This window comes from Lissotriton vulgaris, chromosome 2_1, assembly GCF_964263255.1.
Source record: "Lissotriton vulgaris chromosome 2_1, aLisVul1.2, whole genome shotgun sequence".
NCBI lineage: Eukaryota > Metazoa > Chordata > Amphibia > Caudata > Salamandridae > Lissotriton > Lissotriton vulgaris.
The window spans coordinates 1,101,135,756-1,101,163,695 of NC_141687.1; positions in this window are offsets into that span (position 1 = coordinate 1,101,135,756).

The following is a 27,940-nucleotide window of genomic DNA, read 5'->3' on the forward strand; positions in this document are numbered from 1 at the left end:
TTGTAGTTCGGACTGGACTGTTCCCATGGGGCACAGGGTCAGAGCTGATTTGCATATCGCCATTGTCTAACCCAGGGTGGTGTGGAGTGCAAAATAACGATGGATTTGGGCCCAGATCTTTGGACTGGGTTGAGTGTGTGACATTGATCCACATTCGGTCCATCACCTGTTGTGTTTGCATATTCCGCCCTAAGTGCGCTGGGGATGCCCAGACGTGGGTCCCAGGCACTCCACACCACTGGAGTCAAGCTAGCCGGGCTGATGAGAGGTGTTACCTCGAAACCGGTCCGGTCCTCGGATGCTTGATTCCGTTCTGGGAAGGACATGGCTTTTGTAGTTCGGACTGGACTGTTCCCATGGGGCACAGGGTCAGAGCTGATTTGCATATCGCCATTGTCTAACCCAGGGTGGTGTGGAGTGCAAAATAACGATGGATTTGGGCCCAGATCTTTGGACTGGGTTGAGTGTGTGACATTGATCCACATTCGGTCCATCACCTGTTGTGTTTGCATATTCCGCCCTAAGTGCGCTGGGGATGCCCAGACGTGGGTCCCAGGCACTCCACACCACTGGAGTCAAGCTAGCCGGGCTGATGAGAGGTGTTACCTCGAAACCGGTCCGGTCCTCGGATGCTTGATTCCGTTCTGGGAAGGACATGGCTTTTGTAGTTCGGACTGGACTGTTCCCATGGGGCACAGGGTCAGAGCTGATTTGCATATCGCCATTGTCTAACCCAGGGTGGTGTGGAGTGCAAAATAACGATGGATTTGGGCCCAGATCTTTGGACTGGGTTGAGTGTGTGACATTGATCCACATTCGGTCCATCACCTGTTGTGTTTGCATATTCCTCCCTAAGTGCGCTGGGGATGCCCAGACGTGGGTCCCAGGCACTCCACACAACTGGAGTCAAGCTAGCCGGGCTGATGAGAGGTGTTACCTCGAAACCGGTCCGGTCGTCGGATGCTTGATTCCGTTCTGGGAAGGACATGGCTTTTGTAGTTCGGACTGGACTGTTCCCATGGGGCACAGGGTCAGACCTGATTTGCATATCGCCATTGTCTAACCCAGGGTGGTGTGGAGTGCAAAATAACGATGGATTTGGGCCCAGATCTTTGGACTGGGTTGAGTGTGTGACATTGATCCACATTCGGTCCATCACCTGTTGTGTTTGCATATTCCGCCCTAAGTGCGCTGGGGATGCCCAGACGTGGGCCCCAGGCACTCCACACCACTGGAGTCAAGCTAGCCGGGCTGATGAGAGGTGTTACCTTGAAACCGGTCCGGTCCTCGGATGCTTGATTCCGTTCTGGGAAGGACATGGCTTTTGTAGTTCGGACTGGACTGTTCCCATGGGGCACAGGGTCAGAGCTGATTTGCATATCGCCATTGTCTAACCCAGGGTGGTGTGGAGTGCAAAATAACGATGGATTTGGGCCCAGATCTTTGGACTCGGTTGAGTGTGTGACATTGATCCACATTCGGTCCATCACCTGTTGTGTTTGCATATTCCGCCCTAAGTGTGCTGGGGATGCCCAGACGTGGGTCCCAGGCACTCCACACCACTGGAGTCAAGCTAGCCGGGCTGATGAGAGGTGTTACCTCGAAACCAGTCCGGTCCTCGAATGCTTGATTCCGTTCTGGGAAGGACATGGCTTTTGTAGTTCGGACTGGACTGTTCCCATGGGGCACAGGGTCAGAGCTGATTTGCATATCGCCATTGTCTAACCCAGTGTGGTGTGGAGTGCAAAATAACGATGGATTTGGGCCCAGATCTTTGGACTGGGTTGAGTGTGTGACATTGATCCACATTCGGTCCATCACCTGTTGTGTTTGCATATTCCGCCCTAAGTGCGCTGGGGATGCCCAGACGTGGGTCCCAGGCACTCCACACCACTGGAGTCAAGCTAGCCGGGCTGATGAGAGGTGTTACCTCGAAACCGGTCCGGTCCTCGGATGCTTGATTCCGTTCTGGGAAGGACATGGCTTTTGTAGTTCGGACTGGACTGTTCCCATGGGGCACAGGTTCAGAGCTGATTTGCATATCGCCATTGTCTAACCCAGGGTGGTGTGGAGTGCAAAATAACGATGGATTTGGGCCCAGATCTTTGGACTGGGTTGAGTGTGTGACATTGATCCACATTCGGTCCATCACCTGTTGTGTTTGCATATTCCGCCCTAAGTGCGCTGGTGATGCCCAGACGTGGGTTCCAGGCACTCCACACCACTAGAGTCAAGCTAGCCGGGCTGATGAGAGGTGTTACCTCGAAACCGGTCCAGTCCTCAGATGCATGATTCCATTCTTGGAAGGACATGGCTTTTGTAGTTCGGACTGGACTGTTCCCATGGGGCACAGGGTCAGAGCTGATTTGCATATCGCCATTGTCTAACCCAGGGTGGTGTGGAGTGCAAAATAACGATGGATTTGGGCCCAGATCTTTGGACTGGGTTGAGTGTGTGACATTGATCCACATTCGGTCCATCACCTGTTGTGTTTGCATATTCCGCCCTAAGTGCGCTGGGGATGCCCAGACGTGGGTCCCAGGCACTCCACACCACTGGAGTCAAGCTAGCCGGGCTGATGAGAGGTGTTACCTCGAAACCGGTCCGGTCCTCGGATGCTTGATTCCGTTCTGGGAAGGACATGGCTTTTGTAGTTCGGACTGGACTGTTCCCATTGGGCACAGGGTCAGAGCTGATTTGCATATCGCCATTGTCTAACCCAGGGTGGTGTGGAGTGCAAAATAACGATGGATTTGGGCCCAGATCTTTGGACTGGGTTGAGTGTGTGACATTGATCCACATTCGGTCCATCACCTGTTGTGTTTGCATATTCCGCCCTAAGTGCGCTGGGGATGCCCAGACGTGGGTCCCAGGCACTCCACACCACTGGAGTCAAGCTAGCCGGGCTGATGAGAGGTGTTACCTCGAAACCGGTCCGGTCCTCGGATGCTTGATTCCGTTCTGGGAAGGACATGGCTTTTGTAGTTCGGACTGGACTGTTCCCATGGGGCACAGGGTCAGAGCTGATTTGCATATCGCCATTGTCTAACCCAGGGTGGTGTGGAGTGCAAAATAACGATGGATTTGGGCCCAGATCTTTGGACTCGTTTGAGTGTGTGACATTGATCCACATTCGGTCCATCACCTGTTGTGTTTGCATATTCCGCCCTAAGTGCGCTGGGGATGCCCAGACGTGGGTCCCAGGCACTCCACACCACTGGAGTCAAGCTAGCCGGGCTGATGAGAGGTGTTACCTCGAAACCGGTCCGGTCCTCGGATGCTTGATTCCGTTCTGGGAAGGACATGGCTTTTGTAGTTCGGACTGGACTGTTCCCATGGGGCACAGGGTCAGAGCTGATTTGCATATCGCCATTGTCTAACCCAGTGTGGTGTGGAGTGCAAAATAACGATGGATTTGGGCCCAGATCTTTGGACTGGGTTGAGTGTGTGACATTGATCCACATTCGGTCCATCACCTGTTATGTTTGCATATTCCGCCCTAAGTGCGCTGGGGATGCCCAGACGTGGGTCCCAGGCACTCCACACCACTGGAGTCAAGCTAGCCGGGCTGATGAGAGGTGTTACCTCGAAACCGGTCCGGTCCTCGGATGCTTGATTCCGTTCTGGGAAGGATATGGCTTTTGTAGTTCGGACTGGACTGTTCCCATGGGGCACAGGGTCAGAGCTGATTTGCATATCGCCATTGTCTAACCCAGGGTGGTGTGGAGTGCAAAATAAGGATGGATTTGGGCCCAGATCTTTGGACTGGGTTGAGTGTGTGACATTGATCCACATTCGGTCCATCACCTGTTGTGTTTGCATATTCCGCCCTAAGTGCGCTGGGGATGCCCAGACGTGGGTCCCAGGCACTCCACACCACTGGAGTCAAGCTAGCCGGGATGATGAGAGGTGTTACCTCAAAACCGGTCCGGTCCTCGGATGCTTGATTCCGTTCTGGGAAGGACATGGCTTTTGTAGTTCGGACTGGACTGTTCCCATGGGACACAGGGTCAGAGCTGATTTGCATATCACCATTGTCTAACCCAGGGTGGTGTGGAGTGCAAAATAACAATGGATTTGGGCCCAGATCTTTGGACTGGGTTGAGTGTGTGACATTGATCCACATTCGGTCCATCACCTGTTGTGTTTGTATATTCCGCCCTAAGTGCGCTGGGGATGCCCAGACGTGGGTCCCAGGCACTCCACACCACTGGAGTCAAGCTAGCCGGGCTGATGAGAGGTGTTACCTCGAAACCGGTCCGGTCCTCGGATGCTTGATTCCGTTCTGGGAAGGACATGGCTTTTGTAGTTTGGACTGGACTGTTCCCATGGGGCACAGGGTCAGAGCTGATTTGCATATCGCCATTGTCTAACCCAGGGTGGTGTGGAGTGCAAAATAACGATGGATTTGGGCCCAGATCTTTGGACTGGGTTGAGTGTGTGACATTGATCCACATTCGGTCCATCACCTGTTGTGTTTGCATATTCCGCCATAAGTGTGCTGGGGATGCCCAGACGTGGGTCCCAGGCACTCCACACCACTGGAGTCAAGCTAGCCGGGCTGATGAGAGGTGTTACCTCGAAACCGGTCCGGTCCTCGGATGCTTGATTCCGTTCTGGGAAGGACATGGCTTTTGTAGTTCGGACTGGACTGTTCCCATGGGGCACAGGGTCAGAGCTGATTTGCATATCGCCATTGTCTAACCCAGGGTGGTGTGGAGTGCAAAATAACGATGGATTTGGGCCCAGATCTTTGGACTGGGTTGAGTGTGTGACATTGATCCACATTCGGTCCATCACCTGTTGTGTTTGCATATTCCGCCCTAAGTGCGATGGGGATGCCCAGACGTGGGTCCCAGGCACTCCACACCACTGGAGTCAAGCTAGCCGGGCTGATGAGAGGTGTTACCTCGAAACCGGTCCGGTCCTCGGATGCTTGATTCCGTTCTGGGAAGGACATGGCTTTTGTAGTTCGTACTGGACTGTTCCCATGGGGCACGGGGTCAGAGCTGATTTGCATATCGCCATTGTCTAACCCAGGGTGGTGTGGAGTGCAAAATAACGATGGATTTGGGCCCAGATCTTTGGACTCGGTTGAGTGTGTGACATTGATCCACATTCGGTCCATCACCTGTTGTGTTTGCATATTCCGCCCTAAGTGCGCTGGGGATGCCCAGACGTGGGTCCCAGGCACTCCACACCACTGTAGTCAAGCTAGCCGGGCTGATGAGAGGTGTTACCTCGAAACCGGTCCGGTCCTCGGATGCTTGATTCCGTTCTTGGAAGGACATGGCTTTTGTAGTTCGGACTGGACTGTTCCCATGGGGCACAGGGTCAGAGCTGATCTGCATATCGCCATTGTCTAACCCAGGGTGGTGTGGAGTGCAAAATAACGATGGATTTGGGCCCAGATCTTTGGACTGGGTTGAGTGTGTGACATTGATCCACATTCGGTCCATCACCTGTTGTGTTTGCATATTCCGCCCTAAGTGCGCTGGGGATGCCCAGACGTGGGTCCCAGGCACTCCACACCACTGGAGTCAAGCTAGCCGGGCTGATGAGAGGTGTTACCTCGAAACCGGTCCGGTCCTCGGATGCTTGATTCCGTTCTGGGAAGGACATGGCTTTTGTAGTTCGGACTGCACTGTTCCCATGGGGCACAGGGTCAGAGCTGATTTGCATATCGCCATTGTCTAACCCAGGGTGGTGTGGAGTGCAAAATAACGATGGATTTGGGCCCAGATCTTTGGACTGGGTTGAGTGTGTGACATTGATCCACATTCGGTCCATCACCTGTTGTGTTTGCATATTCCGCCCTAAGTGCGCTGGGGATGCCCAGACGTGGGTCCCAGGCACTCCACACCACTGGAGTCAAGCTAGCCGGGCTGATGAGAGGTGTTACCTCGAAACCGGTCCGGTCCTCGGATGCTTGATTCCGTTCAGGGAAGGACATGGCTTTTGTAGTTCGGACTGGACTGTTCCCATGGGGCACAGGGTCAGAGCTGATTTGCATATCGCCATTGTCTAACCCAGGGTGGTGTGGAGTGCAAAATAACGATGGATTTGGGCCCAGATCTTTGGACTGGGTTGAGTGTGTGACATTGATCCACATTCGGTCCATCACCTGTTGTGTTTGCATATTCCCCCTCGAGACAAGGCGGCATGCAAAAGGCCTTAGACCCCCCAGGAGCTGAGATTCAGTCGAGGCCTACTGCCGGCGGGACTGCCGGGGCGCCGACTTCGTGGAGCCCTGGTGAGAACGTTGCATGTTATACTGTTGTTAGCTCTACTGTATGTCCACTCTGAGCTGCTTGCAATTGATGTCCCCATGGAACTTAAAGCCACAAGCAGCCGCACTGTGGTAGACCGGAGGGGGGTGGTGGGGGGGGGCAGGGCAACTGCACAGAAACTGTTGGGCTTCCGATGGGTGGTGGGGGGTTCACGCGATTTGGGGCGTGAGTGCTAAGACGCTGAGGGAGCGGCGGGGCTCAGAGGCTCTCAATGTCGAGACGGGCTGAGTACATGCATCCTGCACGGATTTCGGCGACCCCTGCCCCAGAGCTGTGCGCACAAATGGACCCAATTTGGGATTCTTTGGGATGTGGGGAAGGGTGGAGGGGGGACTGTTCTATCATGCTAGGCCATGTTGGGGTTGGTCTGCTGTGGAAGGAGGGAGGGGCATCCATGGGACGAGGGGAAAGTTACTGTTTTTATGTTCTGTTACGAAGTACCATGCCTCAGAGAACACAGAGTGCTTGCTATGACCGATTACATGTCCGCGAAACAGCCTACCCTGCTCCTCTGACTCCATTCTCAGAGCTTGTGCAATGCCCTCTTGGCTGATGTAAATGGTGTGCGGACGGACGAACGGCCCCTCTCACTACACGCCCTCACATGGAATGTCAGGGGGCTGAACGATCCCAGAAAACTCAGGAAGGTGTTAAGCTATCTTAGACGCCACAATGTTGATATAGCACTCTTGCAGGAAACGTACCTCCCACTCACGAGTAGAATGCTACATACTAGGGGCCTAGCGGACATATAACAGCTGCTGGATTCACCACAAACGCGAGAGGGGTCATCACATGGGTAAACCCAAAAACAAACATCCAAGTACAGACGTTGGGTGCGAACACTGAGGGAAGGTACGTCATAGCATCCTGTAAGGGGCGGGGGATGGACCTGCTGATAGTGAACACTTATGGCCCCAATTATGATTCCCCTGACTTCTTTGACACACTGGCCAGTGAGATAGCTAGACACGACAATCCACACGTACTATGGGGTGGGAACTTTAATTTAACGCTGAACCCGGACATAGATAGGTCATCGGGCCCCCCCGGACGGCCCTCGTCAGCTGCAAAATCGCTCATGATGCTGGATATGATAGACGTGTGGAGGAGTAGAAATGTTGGTAGGGGTGGCTTCACACACTATTCCGCATTCCACGAGATACACACAAGAATAGACTACTTGTTTGCCACTGCGGGGATCAATCGTTCTGTTAGGCAGTGCAAGGTGCTCCCGCGCACACTCTCAGACCACTCCCCTGTACTGATAGCCTTGGATACTCCTGTGAGGGGATATGCTCCGTTCACATGGTGCTTCCCGCCTTACTCCCTGCTGGACCCGATTTTCCGTGGGGAGTTAGCGGAGGCGATTGATGTGTTCTTCGAGAAGAATGTGGGGTCAGTGGAGGACCAAACGATCTGGGAAGCGTTCAAGGTTTATATTAGAGGCATAGTGATGTCCAAGCACTCCAGTGTCCTGAAGGCTACAGGGGCCAAACTGGCTGAACTGGAGCAACAGCTGCAGGCACTCGAGGAACAAAGACAGTCTAACCCCGACGACACTGTAGAGGGAGACATTAAGCACCTACTGGTGGAGTATCACAAGGCCGCTGATAGGGAGGTCCAACATCTAGGCAAGTATGCCACGGCCCGAACATACGGCGAAGGGGAGAGGCCAGGCTCCATTTTGGCTAACGTTATTAAAGGCCGCAGGGGAAAGGCGCTAGTTTCAGAACTGAGAAACGCAGGCGGAGATAGGGTGACGGATGAGGCAGAAATCACCGCAGTCTTCAGAGACTACTATTCGGGGCTGTACTCTTCCAAAGGTGGCGACATGTCGGCTGAAATCCTAGATTATCTTGAACACATAAAGCTCCTGTTCCTCCCGAATTCCGAAAGGGAGTTCCTCATGTGCCCTATACAGTTAGACAAAATCAGAGCATGAGATCAGGCAGCGCGCCAGGCATAGACGGACTCTCAGTCGACTTCTATAAAGCATTTCAGGAACAACTACTGCCGCACGTGCATGCCCTCTTGGAGGACATATGTGTCCAAGGCACCATGCCCAGCTCCATGAGGGAGGCACTGATTGTCACCATACTAAAACCGGGTAAGCCGCATGATGATTGTGGCTCGTACCGCCCAATTTCGTTGCTAAACGTCGACACTAAATTGTACTCTAAAGTCCTGGCGACTAGGCTCGCGTTGCTGGCCCCTGAGTTAGTAGCCCCAGAACAGGCAGGATTTATCCCATCCAGAAACTTGACGTACAATATAAGGACAGTGTTAGGAACCATCCAACATGTGAAGCAGGACATACCGGCAGTGGTGCTCTTTCTAGATATGGAGAAGGCATTCAACTCCGTTGAGTGGCCGTTCCTTCTAAAGGTGCTACGTCGTATGGGGCTTGGCGAACCCTTCATCTAAATGATAGGTGCACTCTATGACGGCCCCTCGGCAAGGGTGCGCGTGGGCAACGCGATCTCCCACCCCATATACATAAGCAGGGGCACCCGGCAGGGATGCCCTTTATCCCCCTTGCTGTACGCACTTGCTGCAGAGCCTCTGGCCTGCGCGCTGAGAGAGTATCATAGCCACGAGGGCATACGATTCCCCACGTACAAAATAGTTGTGTCTATGTATGCAGATGAAACGTTATTATACGCACACAAACCCGCTACCACACTACCCCCACTCCTGAGAGAGGTGGTTTGTTTTGGAGCACTATCAGGACTCAAAGTTAATTGGGCAAAGTCCGTGGTACTGCCCCTAACTCCGGTGACCAAACGAGTGGAGACCGAGTTTCCTGTCCAGTGGACGGAAGACCCGATCAGATACCTAGGGATCCAGATCCACACGGATCCAGACCTGCTCCTCAGTCAGAACTACGGGAGAGCGGTCAGTAAGCTGGAGGACGATGTAGAGATCTGGTGTAGACTCCCTCTCACGCTGATGGGCCGTATAGCCATTATGAAGATAGTAGTACTACTGAGAATCTTGTTTCTTTTTAGCGCCCTGCCAATGGTGCTCTCTAAGCCCTTCTTCCAGCGCTTAACAAGCCTGATGATAAACTAGTGTGGGCAGGGAAACAGCAGAGAGTCAAATGGACAACGCTCACCCTCCTGTACAGCTTGGGGGGCTTAGCTGCGCCGGACCTTGAATTGTACTACAGAGCGGCCCAGGCGTCACACCTCCATACTTGGGTACATGGCGACAAGCAAATTCCGCATGTCCGGATGGAGCGACTATTTGCTCATCCACTACAGCTTCCGGCGACTATCTGCCAGCCGCAGGATCGACGAACGGGAATACTGGATTCCATCTCCTCCACTAACCACGCTTGGCACTCTCTCCTGCTTCGACAGGGAGGGGCGACGATTTACTCGTCGGAGATGCCGATAGAGTGGATGCGCTGGCTACCTCCCATGGCTGAAAAAGCGGTCGTAAAGGAACTAGCGAAATTGGGTCTAAGCAAAGCGGGTGACCTGTTCCAGGACGGCATAGTCAAAACCCGGGAGCAAACTCGAGGAGATGGAAATGAACCTCCGCTGCTCCAAAGATTCCACTTTCATAGAACTCGTAGTGCCCTCTCGGAGCTTCTGGCTGACGTATGTGATTACACACAAGGACCCCAAGAAGCTCCTAACCAATATATACAGCAGCATAGCAAGGTCAAAAGGTGCACATCAACTCATGAAAGCTAGGCTGGAATGGCAGAGATATCTAGAAGTCACGCTGGATGATGCGACATGGCGCTATTGTTGTGAAAATACGAAACGTATCTCCCTAAATGGGAAACATCGGCTCATACACTGCAAGTTCCTACAAAGGGTGTACTACACCCCGGCACGACTTCACTGGTATGGGCTGCGACCGGAGGCTAACTGAGAACCACGCGGCGGATGCCGACTTCTTGCATTTGTCTTGGGGGTGCCCGGGTTTACAGGCATTCTGGCGCGAAATATTTGCGGAAATGAGCAAAATGCTGGAGGTGGACGTAGACGTCGATCCAGGTATAGCACTCATAGGCAATTCTAGAGGGCTCCCGGGTGCGATACGCAGACTCACAGATATGGGGATGCTGATGGCAAGGAGAGTGGTGGCCCAGTGCTGGATGCGGGGCCCTCTGCCGACTAAGGCCAGATGGGCTCGAGATATGCTGTACTGTAGCACACAGACAGAGACGTACAGCGAATTACTACCCCCAAAGAGCCGCCCGAAAAACTTCTGGGCCCTATACCAGACTTATTTGCAGGGACAGCAAAATGAGGATGTATGCTCCACAGACAGTGTCTCCCAGGGGTAGGAGGCAGGAGCCAAAATCGACATTGCACAGAGCACCTGAGATACAGTAGTGGGACGGGAGTAGGTATGGGTGCACTACCAAGGGAGAGGATAGTAAGAGAAGGGGAGGCGAATAGAGCGCGGGGTGAACTAGCGGGGGCTCTCTAGGGGGAATATAGAGCACACGTAGGTTCGTCCAGATGCCGCACCAACAACTAGATAGATAACCCGGACATGCACGGGGCATTTTTCCATCGAGCTTACAGGTGAGATTGGGCAGGGGGTTAGAGACAGGTTAGGCTGCCACACTTGCGGGTAACTCGAAGCAGAGCAGGAGGTTCTTCTGAGGCTAGGGGGTGGGAGGGGGCGGGAGGTTTACGACACTAATGGACCTACTTCAGTCTACTTTGAACGAGTCATCAGATCCTGTTGCCAGACGGAAATGTGATACAACGGGGGAGGTATGGGGTGTTTGAAAAGGGTAAAAAGTTAAAAAATGCACATGAAAATTTGACACCGGCAGCACTCGAGACAAAAACTGGTTACTGAAAAATTGCTATCTGCTTAACGCCGCCGGACCCCCGGGTTGTCGGCCACCGAGCTGTGTAACATATGGTATAGCTTTGCTTGAATTGCTTGTGATGCGGCCGGCCCGGAGAGGTTGTAGGCCAGAAGCTGTGTCAATTGAAATCTTTTTTGTGCAATAAAAAAAAAAAAAAAAGGATGCCTGCTTTTGTGCCTGAAATACCTTTGAGTTCCAGTGCAGGTGAAAATTACTACAACATGATCCTTCACATACATTATGCATTATCATTAGCTCACACTTAACCGTAGGGCTGTACAACTGGATCACCAGTGGGGCAGGCCAGTGTCTAATACACTGTCTAATACATGTCTGTGAGGCCACATGTGGAGACATTGCATATGAAGAAAGTGATAAGGCATACGTGTTCCAGCAAGCTTTCCACAAACTAACATATCCACTGTTGTGTCTGACAGCATCAGCCTGTGAGGGACATGATAAGCTATGACAGATATGATTCAATTTAGCCAACACATCATATATGTGATGTAGGCTAGTCAGAAATGGGACATGTGGTACGAGGTAGTCTGTAGGCTTACATCTACAGCATGACACATATGTCAAAGTTGGATGTTATGAAACAGGGTTCAGCAAGGTACAGGTTGGCATATTGTGACACCACAAGCCCTTGGAGCAGGGATGATATGTTGCTTCATTAGATTTGCCCCTGTTGTGTGTAACACCAGGCTACACAAATGTCACATTTGCAACCTCCATTTAATTTGGAAAACTACTCAAACCACAGCCAAGACACACTGGGTGCTATGTAGTTTTCTGTCCATGTCATTCATATTCTTGTAGTACTAGGTAGATATCAATCAATGTAGGATGTGGTTGTCAACAGTGTGTGAAGATAAGTTTGGTACCTGGTCATATTTGATAATTGGCAGTTTACACATGTACATGTACAAATGGGGGGGGGACACAGTAAAACTATGTGGCTTAATCACAAGCCCCTTGCACTGCTGATATGTCACTATTGTCCTGGTCAATAGTGATATATTAGTGGCACAAGGGGTTTAAAAATTATGGCCCTCACTTTTGAAGGCCTTGCGGCATTAATGTGCTGTCAGTACGTAACTTTTTAGATGTACCAGTGGTGCATTATGCTGTGGCATTTTTACAAGGCTACGTACAGCTAATTTACGTGTCTTTTAATGGCCAAGTCAAGTCAAGTCAGAGAGTCTTGTATAGCGCACATATCTCCACTAGGTCTCATGGCGCTTGCAGAGGCTCCAGCAACCTAGGGGCAGATCCTGATTTACATTATCATTGGTCAAACAACCATGTTTTCAGTTCTTTATGGAAACGCCAGTGTTCCGCATTAGAAAGAAGATGGGATGGTAACTTGTTCCAAAGATGGGGGGCAAGAAAGGAAAATGATCGGCCTCCACTGCATGAGGTACGGATGCGGAGAGGTGTGAGCAGAGATTTTGAACTAGATCTTAATGTTCTGTTCGGCAGATACTTTTTACGTTTTTTCCCTAAATAGCCGGGTCCAGTACCATATATACTTTTATGAGTGAGGCACAAGATTTTAAAGTGACCTTTTTTTCCTAACTGGAAGCCAATGGAGGGATCGCAGGCTTGGGGCAGAGGGAGATCTCAGTGGAAGGTTTAATCTACCCGCTGTGTTTTGCAAAACTTGCAATTTGAAGAAGAGGTCTTCGTTTAGGGAGGCCAATAAGGCATTCCCGTAATCCATGCAGCTAAAAATTAGGCCTTGGATTAGTGGCTTCCTGGCTTCAATGGGTAGCCATTTAAAAATGTTACGCAACTTCCTCAGAATCCCGTAGCAATTGCTTAGCACAAGATTGACATGATTATTCATGGATAACTTGTTATGAATCGTTATTCCTAGGTTGCAGACTACTTGTTTCGGGGACGGGCAGGGACCAAGTGCCTGAGGCCACCAGCTGCTAGACCAATATCCTCGGCCCTGCCAAACAGAATGATCTCAGTTTTACTGCCATTCAGCTGCAGTTTGTTGTTGCCCATCCAGTTATTAATATGGGTCAGGCAGTTTTTAAAGCGGACCATTGTGTCAGCAGGGTCGGGACCGAAAGTGATCAGCAGCTGGGTGTCATTGGCATATGACACGGCCTCAAACCCGTATGACCTGATTATCCTGGCCAGAGGAGTTACATGAAGATTAAAAAGCATCGAGCTCAGGATAGAACCCAGAGGAACTCCAATGCTTTCTGGTCTACTGCAGGCTACCATTGTATATTTATGTTCAGTAGTGAAGCACTCTTTTAAATAGTTTTTAAACCAGTCCCAGGCTTTCCCTCGCGCCCCCATCTCCCAGAGCCGTTGTTCTAAAATGTCATGGGAGATGGTGTCGAAAGCGGCAGACAAATCCAAAAGAACCAGCATAGCTGTTTCTCTTTTATATAGAGCTAGCGGATGTTATCCACCATCTTTACTACTGCCGTTTTGGTACTATGTGCTGACCGAAATCCTGATTGTGATAAGTCAAGTAATCCATAACTTTCCAGATGGACGGTACGCTGCTTGTTTACCAAGTATTTGAGCACCTTCTCGAAATAAGGCATTAGTGAGATGGGATGGTAGTTGCATGGTTCACTGGGATCTAACGTTGGTTTTTTCAAAATAGGCCTAACTTGAGCTGATTTCCATATTTTGGGCACTATCACTTGATCTAAAGACATGTTAAAGATCTCTGTTAACTTTGTTGTCAACAGAGGTGCAAGTTGTATGAAAAAGGGGAGGAATGGAATCTGCAGGAGAGCCAGATTTGATCTTGGTGATGGCTTCTAATAACTGTTCGCAGGTTACAGTTGTGAAAGCACCCAGCAGAGGCACTTGCAATTGGCTGTTGGCCACTGAGTGCGAGTCGACGTTGCTTGCATTGTCTTGAGGAAAGGATCTATAGATAGCTTAGACCTTATGATTGAATGAAGAAGATACTCTATTGACCCATTCTTGAGTGGGGGGAAGAGTGCACTGGTTGACCTGAGGAGTAGTACGTTTATATAGCTCTTTACTGGAATTGGAGGCATTATTAATCCTTGCAGTTAGGTAGGTCATTTTAGCTTCTTTGATATTATTTAGATAAGAGCGATGAGTTAGTTTATACCTAATTTGATCTTCGGTGGTTTAAGTCTTCCTCCACTGCTGTTCAGAAAGTCTACAAGCAAGTTTCTCAATTTTTAATGCTGGTGTAAACCATGGAGATGCTTTGGCCTTGATTTTGACTCTTGACATGGAGGCCACTTTGTTCATGGCATGCATAATGGCCTCTTCAAAAGTCTCTGTTGCTTAGTCTACATTATCTATGTGTGGTATAGCCTCAGCATTAAAATATGTAGCAAATGAATTGGGAGTGACTTTACACCAAGATCTAATTGAGGTGTAGTCATTATCCTGATGGATTATCGGTGCCGCCTTACTAATGCCAAATTTTAGCAGATAATGATCCGACCAAAGTAAAGGTTGGGGTCGTTCCACTGTAAGTTTAGTTATGTTGGCAAACAATAGGTCTAAAGTATGACCAACCTGATGAGTAGGGCCCATTACCAACTAGACTAATCCTAAAGTCTGTAGTGAGGTTAGCAATTGGTCTGTATCAGAGTCCTGTGCTACATCTGCATGATAATTAAATTCTCGTATGAGAATAAGATTATTTGCGCCTAACATATGGTGCAATAAATTCCAAGAGAGTGTGGGCGTCTGTAAACTAACTCCCCTGTCCAGGCTTCCGACAATTGTGTCGTGATTTAAAAAATCAGAATTTCAACTTTATCCGTTATAGTAAATATGTGCAACTTAAATGAAGAATTATGTGTGATAGGGGTGCTCAATGGGTGTTACTATGGCTGTTCCCACGAAACAACCATTGAATCTGAAGCATTCCAAGATTTGTGAGATCTTGTAAACCTGGGAATGGGTCACATTCTAACACCACACCCGGGGTGGCATTGGGAGGTGCAATGAGGAGAAAGGTTTACATTTCTCCACATTTATTCCTTTTTCAATGTGTGCTGATTGGTGGAGCACACATAGAAAGTGGATATTGTCTCTTGTGATTGATTCTGTGTAGAAAGGTGTCCCTTCCTGCCCTAAGGTGGAAACGTGGGGCCATGGTAGACCTGTCTGGGTTTGCGCTATGAGAGAGGACTCAGATGTCAAAAACCACTTAGATATGGTGCTTCCATGACCTTAAATTTGTATGTAATGGTGTGTTGCAGGAACTTTGCTATGTTGACCTACTTTGTAAGCTACAAATGATGCTATTAAATCCTACCATGTAGACTCTTGAGAACAGCTGTCAGACATGAGCATCAACCTACATTGTGTCACATTTTAGAGCATGAAACACCTACTCCTGAGCAGCAACATGTCCTGGAAGAGGATCCTGTGGAAGGTGACAGTGAGCCAAGCCTGGATCAAGACATCCCCCAGGAACAGTTTGAATCCATCCAAGCCCTATCTCGGGTCACAAGAAGGATAAGCTGCATCGCAGGGTTTCCCCATGACCTGTCTGGCACAGTCAAACCCCACTTCCTACCACTTGTGAACGACCGGACTCAAAGGACCTGCGAAATGTTTTTGAACAAAGTGTTGTTAAAGTGCAGAGTCAGTTGCCAGAGTATGCGCATACAGGGATGGAGACCATGGCAGCCACCCTTAAGAGAGGCCGTTGGTGCCTCAGCTCCAATAGGGGCAATGCAGAGCCTGGAAGAGGCACCAACTCTCTGCTCCTTGTCTAGGACCATCCCTGGCTAATATTGCTGGTGTCATGTGGCAGAGGCACGAGCAAATGCCCGGCACAAGTGGCACCAATGAGATTACCAACAGGCTGTGGGCCATCCAGAACATTCTGGAGTCTATGGGACAGAAGCAGGACTCCTACATTATCACTATGGCTGCCTACCACCATGATGTAGCTGTTGTGCTGGCAAACCATCAAGTCCTGGTCAGTGCATTGCTGCCTTACCTGTTGGCACTGGGAAATGCGGCCTGGAATCTGCCTTCCACATCTTCAGCCCCTGATGTGAGCGTACCTCCTTTGGCTCTGGTGCCTTCAAAACCACCCTCACCTGGGCCAACTAATACATCAGAGGAAGATGTTGATTTTACTTTTGTGCTAAGGAAAACTGCCAGGTAGTATTTCTCTTTTCCACTTGGCCAAATTCTCTATTGTCCTGTGCTACTTGTCATGTCAGTGTAGCTCTAAACTGGAGCTGTCCCCCAATTGCTAGAGCACTGGTTGACCTCTTATCTATTGGTGTACTGTAGATGTAATTTATTTTGGAAAATGGCAATTGGACATTCCTCTGCACTGAAACATTCCTCTACCCTACATGTCCCATGACATGTATTTCCCGTGGACTGTGCTTGGACATCCACAGACTCATCCTCTATGTTAGTGGCTGTTGTTTTTTGGCATGCCAGTTGGACCTTGCTTCTTGATGTTTTGTCTCAATAAATTGACATTTCATGTTCTGAATGCATGGTGCACCTTTGTCCATGAGCAGAGTGACTAGTACATGTTGGATGATAAACATTGCAAGGCAGAAGCTATCACATGATGTGCAATGTTGGTATGACAACCAGTAGTAATTTTTCAAATAAATGGGTAAATGGTACAAGCTATGCAAATTGTCAGATGAAATTTCAGGTTGGCATCTATACTTGAATGCTTGTTATGCAACAATAGCTGACCTAGCAATGATATACAAATGTAGCTGATGCCCAGGTGGCTGATAGAAAAGGCACATTAGACTGGAAACCCTAGTGGTGGTATTGCAATTTGCTGCTTTGGAAAGTGTGTAAGTGATTGCCATCAGTGTGCTAGCACGAACATCCTATATTTGTGACAAAGTTTTCACAACTTTATAGATATTGCATGTGCCACTTGTACCTAAAATACACTGCAAAATGACTATTAAAGCTGCTCTGGGTTGTGTGCCCATTAACCTTTCAAGTTTACACTTACCTCAACTTTGGTCATGCATATCATGTTCATGACATGAAACATTCCTGTTTTCAGATTCCTGAGCTGAAGTACAACAAAACTTATTTATGCTAACAGACAGCCTAGCACCATGATGCAAGGGGCCATATGTTGCAGAGGTAATTGTGTTTGTGTAGGAAAGGACAAGTTCCAGATAGTACACTACATTGAGCCTGTAAAACTCTGTCATAGCGGTATTCATAATGCAGCACATATATGAAAAGTAGAGAGTGATTACCAATAGGCATCTTAATGTCTCTTGACCTCCGTTTCACATGACCTGAAGATATGTGTGAATCAGACACTCAACCGGGTTTAAGGCACTTTGCAAATCTGGAAATGTGTAAGGGTTCATGGATGTAGCTTTCAAAAATCCACAATATCATCGATTGAACACCCTTGTCACACTGACTACTGCAGAATAAAGGGGCATATATGTCAAAGGCTTTGTTAACTCAGGAAAAGTGCATTTCTTTGGACTACTCTATGTGGGTTAACATACTTTTTCTCCAGTGCTTCAGATACTGTTTCCCAACAGTGGTACTGTGGTGCTTGCCAATGAGGCAAACTGACACCTTCGACTTTCTACATATCGACTCACATATACACAAACTTGACACTCTGAACCCAACATGTGTATAACAAAACCTAAGCAGATATCATCACTTACTATGTGTATAAGAAGTAGGTTGTTGTGAAAAACAAAAATTGGTTTATTGACAAATTTCTTGAATAAATAAAACCTAATATAAAAGCTCCTACACTATAAAGACCTAAATTATGAATACATGCACTACCTTAAACTAACTTAGCTACACTGTCATACTAACATCCTACCGTATTGCAACTAACTGTACCCTATACTACTCTACACATGTATCACAACAGACAGCAAAAACATCAACCCTCCTTCAGAGACAATTTGGCGTGAGACTCACATAAACTACATCTAAACACAGACTAACTAAACATAGAATTTTAAACGAAGATATATTTTTATTTTATTGTATTTTGAAAAATGTTTACGTTAAATACTAAAAACACATACTATACATCAAACCCCCACCCACTACTTAAAATGAACATACTTATCCTTCTTCAAATATAAAACACTATAACTACACTAACAGGTAAGAAACAATAACTAAACTAAGTTTAATACAATACCTAACCTACAGTAACCAATCATAGTCAAAATTTAAAGAAAAACCCTTTTGGGAGGCCATGGTTGAATTTGGGTGGGCCTACAAACGCTTGTCAATGTGTGACACTGTGTGTTCTAAGGTGTCCACCATCTGCAGTAAATTGTCCAGCTGAAACTGTACCCCTGCCAGCTTTCTAGTTGTACCACCTTTTTCCACAATTGTGGAAGTTGGATGTTAGAGGTTGCTGCACCAGTGGATACAGGTGAAGACCAGTGTAGAGGCCAGAGGGTGGGTCTCAGAAAGGTCCAGCTAGGATGACAGCGGAGTGTCTGGTTGGTGGTGCAGAGGAAGGTCCAGGTAGGGGAGTAGTGGAGGGTCCTGAGGTTTGTGCTGTTGCGGGTCAAGGCAGTGGAGACAATGATGGTCTTGGTTGTGAGGAAGTGGAGGCTACTGCTATTGTCCAGGTAGCTTTACAGGTCCACCCGACAAAGCCTGTGTTTTCCTGTAGCCTGTTTTAGTTAGTTGAGACTGAGGTGGGGACATCCAGCTCCCGGTGACATTGGGCTTTTCGTATTGTTTCTCAATTTTTCTGAAATAATTGGCAACATGGCGAATGTGATGGTATCTCTCGAGCCGGGATCTGTTCGGCCGTTCCTCGGCTGGGTTCATGTTGGCTGTAATAGAGGGATGACATATACGCTTATATTTTAACACTGGAACACATTTACATTTGAGCATTCTTTTGTTTGGCATAAGAGGCATGGGATGGCAAACAACCTTACATCTCTCTAAACATCATCTTTGTAAAAAGATGAAAATTTATGCACTCTATGTGGTACCAGTTACATTCTACATGGATGTGGGAGTGCTGGAACATTGTCAGCTTTTGACATTCCAAACTACCATGTAACCATGTGCATATGAGGATCAATGTTTGGATATACAGGCTTGTGCAGTTGTTATGGTACACATAGTTCAAGTACGTACAGTCAAGGCCCTGATATTACACATGGCAGAGGGTGCAACATATGTACTAGCAGTCTAATATTTTATGTGTTGGCTTATACATTCATGTTTTTTCTATTACCACTGTGGATTTCTAAGTAGAAAGTACACAGGACATACACCTAGCACCATATTTCATCTGGATGTCATGGGCCTCATTTATGAGTTTTTGCCATAGGGCAGCAGCACAGTCCTTCCTGCTGCGCTGTCCTATGGCAAAATAAAAGGATCAGCATTGAGCCGTATCTATCATATATGTCGCATTCCTGTACTTTTCCCCTACGCTGGTGCACACTGGGGTGCAGTGAGCCATGGTGCAAGGGTGCCTGCGTTGCGTGGATGATTTTTTTGCACAAAACAATCACAAGAGGCTTTTTTCTCTTTCCATGTGCAGAATACAGCACACATAGAAAAAGGAAAAAAAGGAGAAATAAAGATATTTCTCCTTGTTGTGCCTCGCTTACACCTCCCCTGGGAGGTATGTAGTTCTGGCTCTCCCGCAGAGTTAAGATTTCTCAAAAATCTGGGGCAGTGTCAAAAAGCCATGGATGTTGCTGGGAATGCCCCCAGCAACACCTATTGTACGCCCCTTTAATGCAGAAAATTGCATTAAAGAGAACGATATTTACAGGGCAGCATTAAGCCAAAAGAAGTGGCTTAGTGCTGTCTGGTAAATATGGAGCAGGCCCCATGCACCACTGGAGCACCACAAAAGGTGACGGACCAACAGCACAAGGGGCTTATAAATAAGATCCTATGTATTTTGTGAGTATTGCTTGTGAATTTGGTGCCACAAGGAATATGACTTGCAGCTCCGCATCATAAAAACCTACTGGAAAGCATAATTTCAACTAGATTTGGTGCATTCCTGTCCATCTGCCAAACACCGGTGCACATACAGCAGCCAATTGCCAATGCCAATGCAGTCCTCCCTGCCCCATGGTACAAAGTAACCCCGCACGGAACTTGCAGAGTTGTACTCCCTGGAATTTCACGGAGTTCCTGGAAAACTCTGTGAAATTCTGTGGAGTTCTGTGGCTTGGCGGAGTTACCTGCATCATTCATTGACCCCCACGACCCCTCCTGCCTCCCCACAACCCATGCACCTCTCTACCCCCAGCACCCCTGCGTAGTAGGGCCTGACCTTACATGTCCTGAGCCTCCTCCTTGGTGGGTGGGTATGGCAACGCTGGCTGTCCACGGCAGTGCAGCCCGGCAGCCAGTTTCCTAGCCTCCACTACCTTCCAAAGTTCCTTCCTGGTTCCTTCCTGTTCCTGCTGCAGGCTACACTCGGCTTCCACTGCTCCGGCTCGGAGAATTCAATTAACAGGAAGAACTGCAGTGTGCATGGCGTATTGCGTAAAGGCATGCCTGACCCTATCATGGGATTTCGTTGGGTCAGGCATGCCCTCAGGCAATACGCCATTCGTACTGCAATTCTTCCTGTTAACTGAATTCTACGAGCCGGAGCAGTGGAATCCAAGTACAGCCAGCAGCAGGAGCAGGACACCATTTGGGAGGTAGGTACGTCCCAGACTCCTGTCCTCGGCACCGGTAAACTCCGCTAAGCAGCAGGTGCGGAGTTATTGAAAATTTCGCACTCCAAACAGAGTGCAGAGCTCCAAATCTCTGGAACTTGGCTGGCAAAGTGGAGTTAACCTCCCACCTTTAGTTCATAGGTGCCTGTGTTGGTGCATGGCAGACCAGTGTGTGCTGGGCAAATTGGCAGTAATTCACTCTATCTCATTGATGTGAGGCATTCCTCCTATTTAGTTGTGAAGCAGGTCTGCACTGTACTTTGTGGACAAGGTAAGCCCCAAAACCATGAGATAAAGGCAGTGCATCATTTAACTGCTGTAAAAAGGTTGCTCCTTAGGTCAAGCCTGCCATTTTTCTTAAGTCTCCTCTGTCAATAGGGCTCTGATGACAACATTTTGCAATACTCTGTGATGATCTTGTCACTAAATAGCAGGATTAGAACTGTGACATCTTATGAGCAACCTAGACCAATGGGTAAACACAACTAACCTGATTTTTTAGTACAAATAGGATGTGTGGTCACAATTTAACAAATGGCTATAGGTGACTATACAACTGTTCATATGGAAAAATTTCTTTCTTGAGTCCCCTCACTCATCAGGGTTTCCGCACAGTGACTAGCTTCATCATTGGGGCCATCTCATGCTGCGACTTGCAAAAATATGTAGGAGCACTTAATGGAAGACTATGGGGTCCTTAGGATGTCGGGCGGATTGCCTCCGCCAGGCTGGCGGTAGCCTCCGCCGGCCTGGAGGAGGCAATCTGCCCGACATCCATTGCCCCATTCCCCCGGCCATATTAGGATGGCGGGGGGACCGCGGTGGTGAAAAACACCGCCCGCCTGTTTTCCAACCCGGTCGCCTTGCGGCCAGCCATATTACAATGGGCATTTTGGCAAGCCTTTCCGTGGTGGCATTGGCAGGCGGTCTTTGCTTTGGGAGCCCCCTCTGGGCCCCCCTGGTGAAGGCCGAGGTGTTTGTTGCAAAGGGTGGGTACCTGTGGTACCCCCAGCATTTGCATACACCAAGCAGCCGGCACCGCGGGGTACCTGCCGCTTCATGTATGCAAATGCATGCATTTCATTTTAAGATTGTGGTGGGCGGTGCAGTGAGCACCGCCCGCCACAATGTTAAAATGAGGATTGCGCCCGCCACTGTGGCGGGCGCATACTAATGCACATCTCGGGACCCCCGCCCTTAAGGCGGGCGGTCCCGTTTCCCGCCCGCCATCCTAATGAGCCCCATAGTGCAATTCAGAAGTGAAGTGGAGTGGGTTAAGTGATTAAAAATACCTTCCTAGTGGGCGAGAGAAATTTGTTGTTGCTCCTAGATTGGTATATCTAAAACCGGGGTAATACCAGGGATCCTAACTATAATGGGCTAGTGATAAAATAAAAGTGATAAACGCTGCAACTAAAAAAGCATGTGTTAATTACATACATACAATCAAGGCTTGTCACATAGTGTTTCAGGTAGAGCAAGACTGTGCCCCATGGACCGTGGAGGGCAAAGTACTCCTGAACCTATGTTCGTAATGTGAGCGCCTCACAGGTAAATACCTAGACACGTCTCCCCACCGGACCGCATATTTTATCTTGCTTATAGCACCAGATTAGGGTTTATTTAGGAGTGGCAAACACAGGGCTGTTCCCTGTGTGGTCCTGAGGAAGAGCTTGGGGGACGCTCGAAACTAGTTGACACATATCCAGAATCACTAGGCCATTATAGTTAGGCTCCCTGGTATTACCCCGGTTTTAGATATACTGATCTAGGAGCAACAATACATTTTTCTCGCCCACTAGGAAGGTATTTTTAATCACTTAACACACTCCACTACACTTCTGCACAACACATAGTCTTCCATTAAGTGCTCCTATGTATTTTCTCAAATTGCAGCTCGCCTCAGCACGTAGAGAGCTGAGATGCCCCCAATGATGAAGCATGTCACTGTGGGGAAACCCTGCTTAGTGAGGGGACTCAAGAAAGATATGTTTCTTTTCTGTAGGCTTTTCCCATCAAATTTGATTAGGATAGCCAAGCCTGCCCATTTGCTAGATCCTTTACCCATTATTTGGGTTGATTTACAGATTATGAATGGAGGGTGGATCTAGCTTCTAAACCCTCTTTCCTCCCCCCTGTTTTGCCTTTACACAACTGTTCATGTCAGCTGGAAAGTGACATGGCACCCATGCCACATAACTGTTATATATGTGACATCTAAACAAGGAAGACAGTAACAATTGTGACCTTGAAGTTGGACACATGCTTAGCCAAGCTGTTTGCTGACCACACTTTGTAAATGTGCTGAAATGCAGCTAAATGTCAGGATTGACATACAATATTTTATGTGAGTGTGATGATTGTGTGCCATGCTGACAATCATTCAAGATAATGTAAATTGTAATAGGGTTCAGGTAATGTATTGCATGCCTTGTGATTGTCATGTTGTATGTACTCAATATGACAACACAAAGTTTTCTTAAGATCTTTTAGCACCTGTTTACATTAGATCTGCTGTAGCATGTCTGTTGATAGGGGTGGGTTATGTGTGACATATCAAAAAATGACACGTGCCGAGACCAATATATGTTTTTGGTCAGAAATCTGTGTTCAGTAGGTAACTGGCTGGATCATCTCTTTCAAGTTCAACCATTTTTGTGTGTCATGTTGCCATTGATTTGCCAAAATATGTGTTAAAAACAAAGGCTGTATCATTTATGATGTGTTTACGCAGGGCAGCACAGCAAGGAAAATTGCTGCGCTGCCCTGCATCATAACATCATAAATGAGGGCCAGCTAAATGTAGTCATGCATGGGCACATTGGACTAGGACCTCCTTTGGTCTTCCATGTACTTGTTAGGTGCAACTGTGCTACCTAAAATGCTGATTCTTCCAGCATGTGTCCAAGCAAAGAATGTAGGGAGAAATACTGTAACCAAACAGTTGTCAGTTTCACTGAGGTTTCACTTACTGGTGGCATTAGGATCCCAGAAGGTGTCCACCTGTGTGAGTGGCTGTGTCCCTGTGTGTGTGGCTGTGGACCACCTACTAGACAAAAATACGGTACATTGCTTAGTGAATGGTCTACATTTACACTGTGAACATAATGATCACAGAACATAGAGGCATCTTCACAAGGGAATGGTAGAGATTTCCATAAAGAACAAAATGCTAACACCATGCTCCTGCAAATGTATTTCCCTGGGAAGCACTGCCTTTCATGAGATATGGCACACACATGTTTTTACATTTGCACTGGTGATGAATTAAGCTGGTAGACACAAACACAGCCACGCTTGCAGCCTGGTGCAAGTGTTTCTGTGTTGCAGGGATGATTGATTTTGTGCAGGAAGGAGCACCTACCAGTACGAAATCAAACAATTCAAGCGAATTCCTTTTTCTATGTGTGCTGCAGAATGCAGCACACATATAAAAAGAACCAACGTGGAGAAACATAAACCTTTTCCCTCGTTGTGCCTCCCTAATCCCACCCTAAGAGTGGCATTAGATTCAGACGCATTTACAAGTTTACCATTTCTCATAAATCTGGGAATCTGTCAGGTTCCAAGGGTGTTGCGTGGAACACCCACTGCAATACTCATGGAGCACCCCTTTTACGATGTGCTCTGTGTGCAAGAGGCATATATTGACAAGGTCAGGAAAAGCCCCTTAAAGTGGCTTTACTTGGCTTTGAAAATTTGCCAGGCCACATTGCGCCACCTGAACGTCAACAAAATTAAGTTCCAGCTGCACAAGGGGACTCATAAATATGGCCCTTATATATGTGCCTCTACTGCACTGCATGACATAGGTTTGTTACATTATGTTTCCCTCGAGGCCATGTGCCACATATTGTGATGTATTGTCATATTTGAGTTTGGATTTCATGATGCCATACTCAAATATTGCCCAACATGCCACTTAAAAGTAATTAATGACAACATTTTAGTTTAGCAACAGGAAACATCCAAAAGCTCAGTGTGTAAGGTAAACAACCAACAATTCCACAAACTTCAAGGCCCAGATAGTCCAGGAGAACCAGCTTGCGGTTCACTATGTCTGACACTGATTTTTGTATTGACACAGGTTCCTCACCACACCAAAGATATGCGTCATTTGGTACCGCACCTTCTACCACTGGTACTTCTTCTCTTGTGTTGGGTACCCCCGCAATTTCCTGCCTTCATTCCAATCATGTTTGCAAAATAGTGGACGATGAGCCACAGTAGGCCCCCAAACTCCTGCTCAGTCAGTTTCCTGGACCTGCCCAGCATCTCTGCAAAAACACTAAATACACCCTAACAACAAAATCTAAACACTATGAAAAAGAATAACCTGTTCCCCTATAACAAATACATAATGCCCCTATAAAGACAAACACCCCTTTATGAACAACACAAAACTTCACAATACACAACAACACAACCATTTAGACAGTGTAGGGACACAGTGGACAATGCACAGACAGTTAAACAACTTGCACACAACACCAAACTCACCAGCAAGCATATCCAAGCTCCTACGCCAACCACAGACAAAAAGACAGTAAAATAGAAAGTGAAAGGAAGTTGGGGCTATATTATCAAGCAAGAGCAATACATTATCGCTGCTTTTATCGGCAGGAAACTGCAGCTAAAGAGGTCATAATGGGCTTGATAATATGCCCTTGTGAATTCCCATTGCAAAAAAAACAGTTGATGGACATAATGTAAAACAATGTCATACATTCACCCCAGTACAAGGATCTGGGCCTAAATCCATCATTTTTTTGCACTCCACACCACCCTGGGTTAGACACTGGCTATATGCAAATCAGCTCTGACCCTGTGCATAATGGGAAGAGTCCAGTCCGAACTACCAAGCCATGTCTTTCCCAGACCGGAATCAAGCATCCAAGGACCGGTTTCTGGCTATCAGCCTTCATCAGCCTGGATAGCTTGACTCCAGTGGTGTGGAGAGCCTGGGACTCACGTCTGAGTATACTCAGCACACTCGGGGGGAAAATTGCAAAAAACACAGTTGATGGACAGAATATAGAACAATGTCATACATTCACCCCAGTACAAGGATCTGGGCCTAAATCCATCATTTTTTGCACTCCACTCCACCCTGGGTTAGACACTGGCTATATGCAAATCAGCTCTGACCCTGTGCCTCATGGGAACAGTCCAGTCCGAACTACCAAGCCATGTCTTTCCCAGACCGGAATCAAGCATCCAAGGACCGGTTTCTGGCTATCAGCCTTTATTCAGCCTGGATAGCTTGACTCCAGTGGTGCGGAGAGCCTGGGACTCACGTCTGAATATACTCAGCACACTTGAGGTGAAAATTGCAAAAAACACAGTTGATGGACAGAATGTAGAACAATGTCATACATTCACCCCAGTACAAGGATCTGGGCCTAAATCCATCATTTATTTGCACTCCACACCACCCTGGGTTAGACACTGGCTATATGCAAATCAGCTCTGACCCTGTGCCTCATGGGAACAGTCCAGTCCGAACTACCAAGCCAAGTCTTTCCCAGACCGGAATCAAGCATCCAAGTACCGGTTTCTGGCTATAAGCCTTCATCAGCCTGGATAGCTTGACTCCAGTGGTGTGGAGAGCCTGGGACTCACGTCTGAGTATACTTGTGAATTCCCATAGCAGCCCAGGTTCTGGTGTTAAGCTGGGCTGCTATAGGAATTCATAAGGGCATATTATCAAGCCCATTATCGCCACTTTAGCGGCAGTTTCCTGCCGATAAAAGTGGCGATAATGTTTCGCCCTTTCTTGATAATATGGCCCTAGGTACTTCCTGCTTTGCAGCATGGCAGGTCCATCACATCATATCCTGTATGGATGCGACATGTTTTTGATTTACGCATAATTTTAGTCATGTGCATCACAATTTTCTGACGCATGTCTTAGCTATAACGTTAATAGTAAGTTACACGTTTTAAGAAGCATTGTTGTGCACGCAGTACAATTGATCTGTGTTTTCCCGCTCACATAATTTTGTTTCAAGTGCCACATTTGGTTTGAAAGTGTCAATCTCAGTTGTAAACTTTTTTTAAATAAGGAGAAATTTGACCGCTGCATATTTGACATAGACTCTTTTTTATCTCAACAATGGCCCTGTTGCTAGATTTTGGATTTTAAACATGTGACGTTTCATTTTCTAACGTCAATTTGGGGTTGATAGCTGAAGAGCCACTGGGCTAAATTTGATATTAGATACACAAATGTCAGTTTTACTTTGACGCAAGATTTGACATGGGCACCTTTTTAATTCCCTGACATCGCTTAAAGCTCAGCAATTTCCCAGTGGATTTCTGCATGACTTTGCAAATTTGTTTAGTTCCAACTAAGTTGTCACCATTAAGAAAATCATGTTACGTTTCAAACTGTAGTGTGACCGTTCATACTATGGCGTCACCTTCCCATTTGTACCTTCTTTGGGTAAAACCTATATAATTTCTAGAGGCACATTTCACTTATTACACTTGGCAATGGACAGTAGCAAGGGCCTCATTTATGAGTTTTTGGCGAAGGGCAGCACCACAAGGAATCTTGCAGTGCTGCACTACGTCAAAACAAAAGGGAAGGAATGCGGTGTATCTAACTGATACAATGTATTCTTGTCCTTTTCCCCAGAGCCGGTGCACAACGGGCTGCCATGCTCCAATGCAGGCACCCTTGCACCATGGTGCAAGGGGGCCTGCGTTGCATGGCTGATTGGTTTTGTCCAGGAAGAAACACCTCCCTGCACAAAATCAATCAATTAGGGTGATTTCATCATTCTATGTGTGCTTTCTGCAGCACACATAGAAAAAGGAAAAAACAAGAAAAAATCAGTGTTAGATTATGACGCATGCCCAAGTTTGTGATATCTCGTACGGATCTATGACAGAATATCGAAAGACAGAAAATCGACCTACAGAAACTTCGACGCTGGAATATCGAAGGCAAGTATATCGACATCCTATCTACAACATGGTAAGTACAAAAATATCGAAAAAAATATAGATGTTAAAAAATATCGTTATTAAAAATATAGTTTTTTATCTGTTAATAATAATGTGTAAAATAAAGTAAATAATACTTAAAAATAAAATAAACATAGTTAAAA